Genomic DNA, 13,631 nt, shown 5'->3' with positions numbered 1-13,631 from the left:
TCGTGGTGTGCTTTTCACGATTTTCTATTTTCATTTCCAATTTGTCCACCTTTTCCTTTTCTTCCCAGATTTCGATGATGATTTTAAGAAAAATATGCATCATACGTCATAGTGGTAGACACTTATAAACAAACATCACGTGGAAACAGAATGTGGATTGAAACTCGCAAATTGTAGTAAGTAAAAACGCGTTTCCTTTTATTCCAAAGTCTCCTTTTTACCAACTAGGGTTTATCTACAGTTTAAGGTACTATCAAGCCCTCGGCATTAAGACTACCGATTGGCGAGTGACCAATTTTGGAGATCATCCCAGAAGACATCCGGTCTTACCTAGCCTGATTACCGGCGTGACTGGGATCATTTTCCTTGTCGAATTGTGCACTCATGCCTAAGGATAATCACAAATATTAAACAATAACAAACATAAATTTACGATCATGCCAGCAGTATTCGAAGCCCCGACTATCGTGGACCGTCCTGTAGCCTTTACCACCGCGCCAACCAAGCTGGCTAATATAATCGTACATGTTGGCAAATAAAAGTATCAAAAACAACATATATAACGATTAATCATTTAGATATTATCTAATCTTATAACTAGCTATGTTTTGTAGCACTAGCATTCTGAATTCAGCTGATGATATAAAGATCCTCCATGGTTTTAAAATAAAAAATCAAGCTACTGGGAAGCATTTTATTGTAATTCCACTTAAGGGCATCTAGATATTTCATTAATGCTATAAACACACAAATTCAACAGCAGAAAGTTAAACAAAAGACAACACAAAATTTATATATGTATTGCCAAGAATAACTGCATCATATATTTGGTACAAAATTCAGTCTATAAAATGTAATTCGTCTCATGTTCACAATATGATTTCTGACAATAGTGTCCAAAGCTCCTGTAAGGCTTAGGCACCCCTTGAGAGAGGTTAGGGAATGGCGTCTTGAACACTCAAAGTTCGTGATAAAAGTCAAAAAATCTTTTCGTCTATCAAAAATGTCTCTATTTCAATATTCCTCATTTTGCTATAATGCATAAATTTGCTTGTGGGACTAATATCCCGAATTCAGCTAACCTATAAATGCGTATCAGCCTTTTTTGTTCTTTTTAAAACAAAAACAACGAAATCTTTGAAAATATATTTGATAAACTCTAAATGTGCTAATATAATATAACGTGTGGTAAAAGTCTCGCTACCATTGTGATTGCCTATAACTTTGCTCAAAAGGAAGATAAGTAAGTTTGGATTTCATAAAAAGTTTATTTGGTCTTTACATTTTTTTTTCGTTATGATTGAAAAATGATATCGGCTTAATGATGACCGCGATTCGCTATGCAACTTTCGGCTCCTTTTAAGGCATTTTTCATGACATCCTGAAACATTTGAGGCTGAATTTCTTCAATTTCGTGACGAATATTGTGGTTAAGATGTTGAATCCTTTGGAGCTTATTCACATGAACTTATGATTTTAAAAAAGTCCATAAGAAAAAGTCTGGTGCTGTTAAATCTGTCTGGCCATGCTAATTGCCAAGTTAATCTTCGTGGAAAAAAGTCATTCAATAATTGAATTGTTGAACGAGCTGTGTGTGCTGTGACTCCATCTTGCTGAAACCACATGTCCTCTAGTCCTTGCTCTTCCATTTCAAGCAAAAAGCAAATTTCGAATCATGTCTTGGTACCGTTCAGCAATAAAACAGTCTGTGTTCCCCAAAAGCGACTGTTCTGTTTATTGAAGTTGCCACGGAGAAGAAAATGGGCCTCATCGTTCATTATTAATTTAGACAAAAAATCTAGTGATGTATTCAACTCGTTGATCAGGATCTCTCGGTAGCAATTTTTGGATTAATTCAATTACGTACTGGAACATTTTCAAAATAATTTTCAAAATTCGCCTTAAACTGCGTGCAGAAATGTGTAACTGGAAACCACGTCTCCGAATTGATGTTTCTGGAAACTCTGCAACACTATCGCGCACCAGAGCCACATTTTCGGCGTTACGAGACGTCCGTTGTCTTCCAGAACAAGGCCTGTCTGGTGTCGTACCGTACTGTAGAAAATTCGCATGTAAACGATAAATTGTGGTTTTGTAAGGCACTGGACGCGATTAGGACATTTTTGACGCAATTTCCGCTGACTGCCAATAATGGAACGATTATTTTCAATAAATATTGTCACTATTTCTACTCATTATTGTGGTGTATAATTATCCATAATAAAATTTGGACGTCTACTCAACACAATGGTTAAAGCGAAACTGACTTAAACGTCACATAATCAAAATGGTAGCGGGACTTTTGCCCCATCTGTTACAACTACATATGCATGTTTATGGGAAAACCACTGCAATACACATATTTGAGGATAGTTGAAATAAATGTATTGACGTTGAATGAAATAGTACTAGAAAATAAAGTTGATTTTGCAACTATAAATCTTTTTTTAATTTGCCATTTATTTCTGCGTACTTAATCTTAGTATCAAATGAAATATTATCAAATAAAATATCAAAAGAAGTTATTGTTCTATGCAAAAAATACAGCTTGAATGACTTCTACACTTAAATTTTAATAATACTCTTTTTTTCTAAATATATGTGTTAGACCTCTTTTATATTTCTATATTTAATATTAACTTTCGCTCTGTATAGTAAAAATTTGATTTATACATGTTTAATTTATATTTTAGATTAAAATTGCATATTACTTTTCTTATGACTAATAATTAATTATCGCTATTGAAATATATGTATATGTATTAATTTTTTCTTTAAATAAAACGTTTATTATTTACTTTTAATGAAACATTTATAAATCACAAACATTTCCATAACGTGAACCATGTCTAGTTTGAATTAGTTCGCAGAAACGAGCGTTTGCTGTTATTTCCAAAGATCCAAAATTGTTAGTTCCTGAGTACTTATACTGCCTGACCCAGAAGGCTGAATATGCACCGATAACCTAAAACAATTCAACAAAACAGTGAATACATTTGAAATATTGGCATACCTTCAAATATAAAAACGGTATATTTAAAAATGTTTATTAACAATTCTCTAAATACGTTAGTTTTTATCAGTATTATTTAAATATATTAGAATGCAAATTTAGAAATATGCATTGGATTCATTATAAAAATATGTTAAATATCATATAAAACATGTTAATTTTGTATTTAGTTGTTTCTCATATGATTTTATTAGATTTTTAACAGTTCATACATTATTCATGTTATTATATAGGATGCGACATCTATATCATCAAAACTCATCGATCTTTTAAAAAATATCGATATTTTCTTGCAATATATATATATATATATATATATATATATATATATATATATATATATATATATATATATATAATGCCCCAGCAGGATTCGAACCCGCGGCTATCGCACAGTAGGAGGAACGTCCTATCGCCTTTACCACTGCGCCACTAAACCGGCAATTTTGTTTTTAGTTGTTCCTTATATGATTTTATGTAAAAATTGTAGCAATTTACTCGATCCATTTTCTGTCTCTTCATTCAACATTTTATTAAATTCTTAACAATTCATTCATTAATTATTCATATAATTATATGGGATGCGACATCTATTTTATCAAAACTTCCATCGATATTTTAAAAAATATGGATATATCGGGGAAAAAAATATGTCGATATTTTTTTTGCAATATATATTAATATTTTTAATAAATTCTTACAATTAACTACTAAAATATACTGATCCTTTAAAATTAAATGCCAATTTTAAAGGCTTATTAAAAATAATTAATTTTTTTTTATGTTTAAGAAATATATATTTTTTTAAATATCAACAAATATCGGCTGAAAAAAATATCGATATATATGGGTTAAAAAAATATCGGCCAAAACCGAGTCAAAAGAAGTCCAAATTGCAAGATAACAAAATAAATCCATTATCACAGAAGTTATACAACCTATTGAAAATTCCTTAAAATTAATTGGCTATTATAGCTTTACCGAAAATACCAATATTTCTATCTCAGTACTCATTTCTATAATCTCTAATTTATTACTGATTACAAGGATTTATTACTTTTTGACGCTGTCTGAATCTAACAATAAATATAACACTACTGTGATATAGTATATAATGGCAATATCTACCAGAATAAATAGATTTTGACCGGAAACAACTGGCAATAAGATTGAAAGCAAACAATCAGTCCGAATGATTAATACGCACGTCAAACGCCAGAACGCAATTTTTTGCGAATGTCTGTTCCCTCGTAGAGTTCGTAAAAAAGTCGTAAAAATAGTTGACGAGATAAAACTGACGATCGACAAAATCTTTACAATTTTTGTGTACATACAATATACGTTCGTGTACAAAAATCGGTGCTTATATTACCCGAATCCAATCTTACTTCAGCCGAGGCTGTTGTCAAATAATTTAGGTATTGATATGTCATTATCGGAAAAGATAAATATATTGTTGTAATACTTCAAATTAATAGTCTATAGATGGCTTGGTAACAGAGTAATCAAGGTAATGAAAATAAATTTACACTAATATAACAACTTTGTATATTAAAATTTGCGAAGTAAAAAAGAATTTCGAAATGTGTTTATTTAGTTGCCTAAGCAATGTCCGATACACATTAGTGACAGTAGATAGATGAATATTTTTAATATTGACTAATAATTCATTGTTATCAAATATTAATGTCAATATAATGTCAACATAAATATAAAAAAATAATGAAACAAGTTATAGACATAATAGAAAATAATAATTGTTTTTTAATTCCTATATTTCCTCATATGGGCCGCACCTTTACTTAGCCTACCCATTGAAATACTTAATAAATATCTAACACTAAAAAAATATTTTTAAAAAATTGAACCGACTTCAAAAAATAAATAATCAACTCACTAAAAAATAAAATATAAGTTATAGACATTCAAAATTCTTAACTTAAATTAAATCTTAACAAATACCGTATAAAAATAAATTTCATTTAAAATATAATTAAAATAAAAAGTAAATAACGAGATTATGAAGACTTTCCAATCGGCTAAAGAAAATAAGAAGGATTTAGATAGTTGAACATCGATTAATAGAAATCTTGAAAAATAATTTTATTAATTTACTGTGGGACATAAATGTTTACGGTTATTTTACGATAATTGAGGTTTCGTAAATTGTTTAAGTTAAAATCGGCCGAATTTATTTTATTATTTTTATAGGTAATAAAATGGCGAAATTCGTCTATAAAATACGAGCACTTCGATCTGTGTTCCAAATTGTTTATTTATTATACCGGCCTAATTTAAAAAAGTAGATTAGAGCATATAATAATCGAGAGATAACTCGATCGTTATCAAAGTTATTTTGTACATACTTCAATTAAATTTGTGGAACATTATGCTACATCTAAAAATTACAGTTAATTATACTGTCACAATAGTTTATAGGTTAGAGTTGTAACCTCTTATCGAACGACTTTGACAGGCTCATTCGTTTATGCGTTCGAACTGATCAGACAGCATTGTGTCTCTTTTGAACTAGAATAAAATGAGAAGGAAAATATTGTGTGATTCTGAAACTAATTTACAAAATGCGGCAGGCAATACATTAAACACCTTGATGGCGCATATTATAGTATAATTAACTGTACTTTAAGTTATTCGATAATATATGCATTAGATGTACTGCAATATTAAAATCAATTATATTTGATAACATTTTTGGTTTATTATTTTATTTAAACTATAATTTTGTTCTGTCTCAGCCAAAATAAACTAAAAGTCATACTTGATGCGGCAACATTACACCGTTTCGACGGCATACATTGAATTGACGTACGTTTACTGCTAATTTGAATATACTATATTTGAAAATGTGCTCGTAAAGAAAAACCTTTTAAAAAAATACACTTTAGGAATACATATCTTTTAAATTGATGTTTCTAAAATGATAAACCGGTCAATAGTTCAAACAGCCAAACAATGAAAACAAAACCAAAACTAGATTCCTTTTAGGAACCACGAAATAAAATAGAACGGATTTATATTCAATTCAATTCAACCAGTTCAGCGTATACTAGTCCGTTAACTGTATCCGAATAGAATCAAATTGTCCTAGTACTCGGCAAAAGGAATGCCGCTAACGAAAAAGCATCGGGAATATTCATAAAACAATCAATACATAAAAGATGTTTAATAACCGTATTATTATGATCACGAAGTCGCTGGCCTAAAGCATCGTATTCATTATTTAACCTACTTCTAGACATTGCAGGTTACCGCATCGCAGTCTTCACATTAACTAATTCACAGTGATACCCGTAACGATAACGATATTTTAATAAATAACGGGTTCTTTTCATTATCATTGTTATTGACTAGGCATAAACTATCTAAAAACGATATTTAAATATAATTTTAGAGAAAATAATTTGATAAACAATTTTTTGTATTTTTTAACCGACTTCAAAATTAGGAGGAGGTTCTATGTTCCACTGTATATTTTTTTATATGTATGTTCACCGATTTCTCCGTCATTTGTGGACCAATTTTCAAAATTCTTTTTTTATTCGAAACAGTACACTTCCGAAGTGGTCCCATTCGAACCAAGTCAGCATCTGATGGTGGAATCCGTGGAAATCGAAGGAAACACTCAAACTTCAAAGACACGTTCAATGTTTTCACATATTTGTTATCTAAAATAATCAGATATTTGCGTGTAATGTTATTGCTGAGTGATGGAAGATACAACTCCTCAGCTGTTAAGAGTTAGAGGATATTTCTTAAAATATTATAGGGATGTACAGACAACTAATTGTATACTTTGAAGTTATTTAAGTAAGCTGATGATGGAAGCAGTGACCGGACCGCTTGCTTTTTAAGCACTAACCATATAATATGGGAAGCCGTAGAAATATTGCAGACAACTGTTTCTATGGTGAAGTGATTAGAACGTTCAGCTAACACGCGGGGGTCGCGGGTTCGATTCCCGGCGGGGTAATGGCTTTTATTCTAGTTTGGTTAGAACATTCCTCAAACCGAAGTCGTCACCGTCACCTGAAGCGTTCCTTATTTTGATTGAAAATAATAATTGTTTTTTATTCCTATTTTTATTGCCAGTGAAATACTTAATAAATACCTAATACTAAAAAAAATATTTAAAAAAAGTTAATTCGACTTCAAAAAATAAATAATCAACTCCCTAAAAATTAATTATATTTTAAAACTTAGATTTTTTTAAAAATTTAAAAACGTTTTAAAATATAATAAGTACATAATAACCGTTGTAATAACTAAATGAAAATAAACAAAAACCTTATTTAACCTATCTACTACACGTATTTTATATTCTACTATATACGCACAAAATAGCTTAATACCTACCTGAACCTAATTATCTATTTACAATATTATTTTAACTGATTCGTTTGAAGTCGGTACGAGTAAAAAATTAGATTTACCGGATTGGTGGCGCAGTGTTAAAGGCGATAGGACGGTCCTCCTACTACTGCGATAGCCACGGGTTCGAATCCTGCTGGAGCATGGTCGTAAATGTATGTTTGTGATTGTTTAAAATTTGTGATTGTCCTCAGGCAAAAGTGTAAAATCTGACAAGGAAAATGATCCCAGTCACGCCAGTAACTAGGCTGGGTAAGACCGGATGTCTTCTGGGATGATTTCTAAAGTTGGTCACTCGCCAGTCGGTAGGCTTAATGCTGAGGACTGTGGTTCGGAGCCCACGTTAAACTGTAGGTTCAGTCCAGATAATCCCCTAGTTGGTAAAAGGAGACTTTAAAATATATATATAAAAAAATAGATTTATTTATTCGTAACTGAATTTTGTGTATATGACACAAAATTATATTATCATTTTTGTATTATTTGGACTAGGATTTAACAATTTAACATACTTATAAATATTTTATTAAGATTTTCACCAATGAACTTATCTGACGTACAAATCCCTTCTACAACACTTGTTAACGTCAATAAATTAGCCTAACAATTAAAATGTAACAATCAAATGTTTGCCTTCCACAAAAGACCCCAAGCAAACATTTATGAATATCTATTAGTACTTTACTACTAACAAATTATACCATTTATAATTAATCTTAACAAGTTATTTAAAAAAAAATTCGTGGATTTGTGCGTCATAAACTCCCATGAAATATAACCACTAATAATATAATTACAAATTAATTCGGTCAGAATTGTGGGAAAAAAGACAGTGTTGACCTGATCTTTGTATGATAATTGGATATTAAAAATACAAAAAGAGAAATTTTAAAAACATTCTAAAAAACATTTGAAATATGAATAAAGTATGTAGTTCAAGATTTTAATATTATAATAATGTCTGTTCTAAAAAAACAAACATATTTTTAGTACTAATTTTTATATCCTCCTGCTGGTGAGTCACAGGTTCGAATCCCGCTTAAAGCATGGGCTTTTTAATTTATATTTGTGTTTATGTATGAGTAATACTGTAAATAGTAATATAAGCAATCATTCTATTTAGCTAAATGAAAAATCGTCTGGTTGTCAAACGTCTGCAAAATTCTTCAAAACATTATTTATAATAATTACAGGTTATATACCGGCAAACGTTATTTTGGCATTTTGCTCGTTTTGATAAATTTCAAATTGCTGCTTATTATTACTCTGATTGAAAATACCGAGGCCTAATAAATAGTCAGACAGACCAGATTGCATCTCTAATTATTCATAATAATAATAATAATAATAAATTTATATATAAATATAATAAATCAAACAGTCTCAATACATTGAATAAATCAAATTTTACTATCCATTGTAAATAACGAGTTTTCTTTAGTAAAAAAAATCGGAAAGGAATTACACACACTTGGTAGAACAATTCAGAACAAAGTCCTGAGAGGTATTGTGGGGGCACCCAAATACTATAGGACTGATTACCTACATCGAGACCTTCAGATACCCACAGTCAGTCAAGCAATCAAGAGAATTGCAAGGGGGCATGAGGAAAGACTCCTTTCTCATGAGAAACGAAGAATCAAACCATCTGATCTTATGTAGTGTTGTGTAATGACGTGCATAAAATAAAATTACAGCAGTGACATGTATGAACATTATTTCACCAGAGACTGAGATAAGGCCGATGGGTCCTCTTAATTATATACCTAGATTGAAGTTATCATAAAAACGAATTGTAGATATACTACACGATATACAATACAAATAAACAAAAACCTTATTTAACCTATCTACTACACGTATTTTAAATTCTACTATATACATACAATTTAACTTAATACCTACCTACCTACCTATTTATCTATTTACAATATATTATACTGTACGTGCCTTTGGAATTTAATGGTATCCCTCAATTTCACCACCTTCCCCCCATCAGATTCTAACTTGGTTAAAATGGAATCGCCTCAGAAGTACACTCTTTCGAATAAAAAAAGAATTTTGAAAATCGGTCCATATAATTGACGGAGATATCGGCGAACTTCGTTAATAAAAATATAAATAGCCGAACATAGAACCTCCTCATTTTTTGAAGTCAGTTAAAAATACGAAGCTCATTATAAATACGCGTGCTAATATAATATTTAAACATCAAATATTATGTTTCTTCTGGGAAAAAAACGTTAATAGCATACTCCAAGGATGGAGATATTTTCAAAAATATTTTCGCCAATTTCTAGAAGAACGTCGGCATTTTGTCGATCGAATTCTGTAACCTCCAGTTTAACATCCGGTATGCGAAAATTACCCCCCTCGCAAGGAAGTGGGCAACGGTCGACAGCGAAAAACCCAATCAATTGAATTTTCATTCTTAGTCAACCACCACGCGGAGTGAACGTTGTCGAGTGGATTTTCTTCATTTCTTCGCCGCTTCACTTTGAGCCATTCTTCAGGCGAAGCGATACACCATCTGCTTTTACATCGAGAAGTTACCGTGTAGTGGCAGCTATAATTGCAACGGTTGCAATTTCATATTATCTTTCGTATCAGTGAAAAAATGTTATTATGTTTTAATGTTGGATAAGTTTATAAAGTGATTTTAAAGACTTTTTAAAAATAATATCAATTCCCAAGTAAGTACCTTCATGCTGAATGAATAATTACATCAATTATTTAAATATTTAATCGGTAAAAATGGAATAACTACATAGCAGACAAAAAAATCATTCTTAAAGTAAAGTTAATTAAAATCTTAAAGTGTTTTTCTTGAACTATAACTGTTATTTAACTATTTATTTGCTTTTTTTTGCACAATAGTCGATATAACCCATCTATGTTAAAATTATTAAGATTTATCATAAATTATAACGGGTGTAATGATATACATTCGGTTCACATTTACATTATATTTTTTTTTGCTATTTTACTAGAGATTCTTTTGGTCCCTAATTCTTCTCTAACTGTTGAATGTTGATAATGATGACGTTGCATAATATTTACACGATTTATTACATAGATTTCACTCAAATATAGAATCCAGTTTTTTTAATATGGCTAAAACTAAACTTATATATTGAACAGGATTTTTAAAATGCAGAAACATTAATAACATTAACAGAATGTTACAATACATAATCATTATTATTAATAATATATTATTGCAAATATGTATTTATTAACAGTAATAATATGTTTTTACTAATATGTTGGATGACCACAATGTTGGCACAATAATTTCCCTAAAATAACTAAAAAATAAGTTTTTAACACATATTTTACACAAATATTTTCATATTTTCCCATCACTATGTATTAGGACATAACTCTGGTTATCTAATAACAATAACTAATGCCCTAAATTTATTTTAACTTAGAATAACAAATAGCGATGCTAAAATTAAAACAGCGTTCCAAATAAACAAAAGAATTACATTATAGATGTTATTTTATTTTGCTAATTCTGCTCTCGACAATTCACATAACTGCGTTTATTTTAACATAATTTTTGTGTCGCCGTAAGACGTGTTAGTTTTAATAATAGTTCAATTATTGTGACAGATTATATTCATTTATAATTTCCTTGTATTATTATAACAATTTAATAATCTCGGGTAAAGAGATAATATACATAATAAAAAAATATGTAGAAGTCAGACAAGTGTCAGATAACCTTCAAACAAAACTATGACATCTGTCATCTGTCTCATTGAAGTCGTATAACATTTGATGATTAATTAGCATAAATGTATATTTTATACATCTAACATATTTTAATAAGTAAATTGCATATATAAATTATTTTAATTGATTAACAGGTTCATCATTTCGTTTTACTAATTAGCCATAAAAACTGCTTTCCTAATATTAATTGATTCTCAGACGTCAAAGCTTGCGCCAACTTTGATTTGAAAATAAATGGCACAATATAGACAGTTTATTTGAGGAACGTTAACCCAAAATACTAAATACCTCAAATATTTAATACTTTCTTTTTTATCTTAGTCAATATGTTAATGAAATTCAACCAGAATGATTCAAACTAGCACTCGGAAATATTGAAAAAATAAAACGAAACTAACGGTTCGTCTGTGGCCTATAAAATCTTGAATGAGTGAAGAATTTTTTTTTATATCAAAAATTTGAATTAAACCATTTTTATATAAATTATGTATTATAACGTTTGTTCTTTGGGGTAATTGAATGATATCAAATACTAGAAGTTTTATTTTCTTTTAATAAACAAAATATTTAGTATTTCCAAATACACCACTACCAGTAAAATGAAGTTCTTATTAAAAACCACCTTTTTGTCACCTGGCATACTATTAATAATGAGGTTGTGTGCATTAATCTACAAAAATAAATTTAACATACGTATTTAACTGTATATACTCAAGTTACTAGAACGAACAGAATAATTATAATTAACAATTTGCCAATAATTTCAAGATAATTCATTCAATAGGTACCGTTTCTTGAAATTAAATATAAAAATAATACGTTTTGATGAAAGTAGTGCCTATTTATGTATAAAAAATATTTTGAAAACTTTATAAACAGACTTTGTCACAAATTTATATTCATAGAAACAACCTTCTATATGAATAAATATCAAAAATCAACCATTTCACATCAGCTTTTATTAATTTATTTCTGTTTTTTATTCTTAGTTCATGTTAAAAGCATTTAACCTACAGAAATTTCTTCTTATTGATTTAACAAATAGATAATAACGAATTACTGAGCTTGTAATTTTATTGTCTATAGTAATTGGTTTTTTAATCAAATTAGAAAAGTAATTAGTAAAATAATTTAATTATTTTTAGACATTGTTTAATAACTAAGAGAAAATATTTTAGAAAACGTATTATATTATTGTATATCCAATTAAAAATCTCGACGACAAGAACCACTGAAGCGACAACTATTAACCCGGCAAGATTTACGTTATTAGATTATGTTAAGCTGTTCAATAAGTTCGTTGAGTCCCATCTATTTGTCAACACTTAAACTAAAATTCAACGATGTCTTAATGTCATCTGTCATAGGAACATAACCAAAATTTTATTTGGCCTGTCGGTTCTGTGCTACATTAAACCTTTTTTTATTAATTAATTAAATTAATTATGTCTTACGTTAGATATGCTTAATACAATCTTAATTTACAAATTAATTCCTGCTGTTCTGTTGTACTTGCATTAATAGACGAGCAAGGCAAGTACGGGATTAACGCATCAGTATGTACTTCCTATATTAAAGTACTTTAGCTAAGTTAAGAATACACTTAAACAAGTTCGTGCTGTTTGGTTCGCGTCAATCTTCTGATTTTCTGCGTGTTGTCCAGTGGCTGGATTGCTTCCACGTGGCAATGATTTAGCAACCTTATTTCATGTTTTAAGGTAAAATCTTGGATATCTTCGTATATCCATTTGATTTCGATGTCATCGTACAGCTTTTCGTTGGTTACGTAACGATAAACATTGGTAATTAATGGTAGAACTTTACTTTGGCTGTGTTGGATTACTAGTTGGTTTGATGTTTTAGTGCAACACCATAGTTCTAAACTATATGTTCAAATTGGCTTTATAATTGACTGATAAATCAATCTCTTTGATTTTAGACCATATTGAGAAGATCTTTCGACTAACCAATACGGTTATATGATTTTGATTCATTTTTTTTTTAATTGTAAGTTGATTAATTTTCTATGGAACAAAAACACTGACTGAGGTCTAAAGAAATACCGAGCTGATATTTTGACGTGAAAACGAGTTAGTGTACAAATTAACCAAGAAGATGTTTCCATGAATTTTTTTGTATACAAAAATAATATATTTCTGAATTATCTCAAAGCTTGTGAAAAAAAAACGAACTCAGAATGTTATTGCAAAAAGACTCGGTTTTTTCAAGCAGCTCTAACTAATAAAGTGAGAATTGTTCTAAATTGCTCAGTATTTCTTCTGCTGTTTAATTTCCTGTCTTCTAGTTATTTTTTCGCTAAAAACGTTTTCATTAAACAAAGATAAGACCCAAGAATTGCTGGAAAAAGTGAATTAAAGTTGAGAAAAATTATACATTAAATAATGGCTTAATTTTTACAAAAATTGGTTTATATTTAAATAAAAGAACTCACGTCATCAAGATGTCGAACATATTGCCTATAACGAAT

The sequence above is a fragment of the Rhynchophorus ferrugineus genome, unplaced genomic scaffold, assembly GCF_030347505.1.
Source record: "Rhynchophorus ferrugineus isolate W39M unplaced genomic scaffold, kcgeb_rfMv2 rfM6, whole genome shotgun sequence".
NCBI lineage: Eukaryota > Metazoa > Arthropoda > Insecta > Coleoptera > Curculionidae > Rhynchophorus > Rhynchophorus ferrugineus.
Note: the sequence above shows the minus strand (reverse complement) of the source record.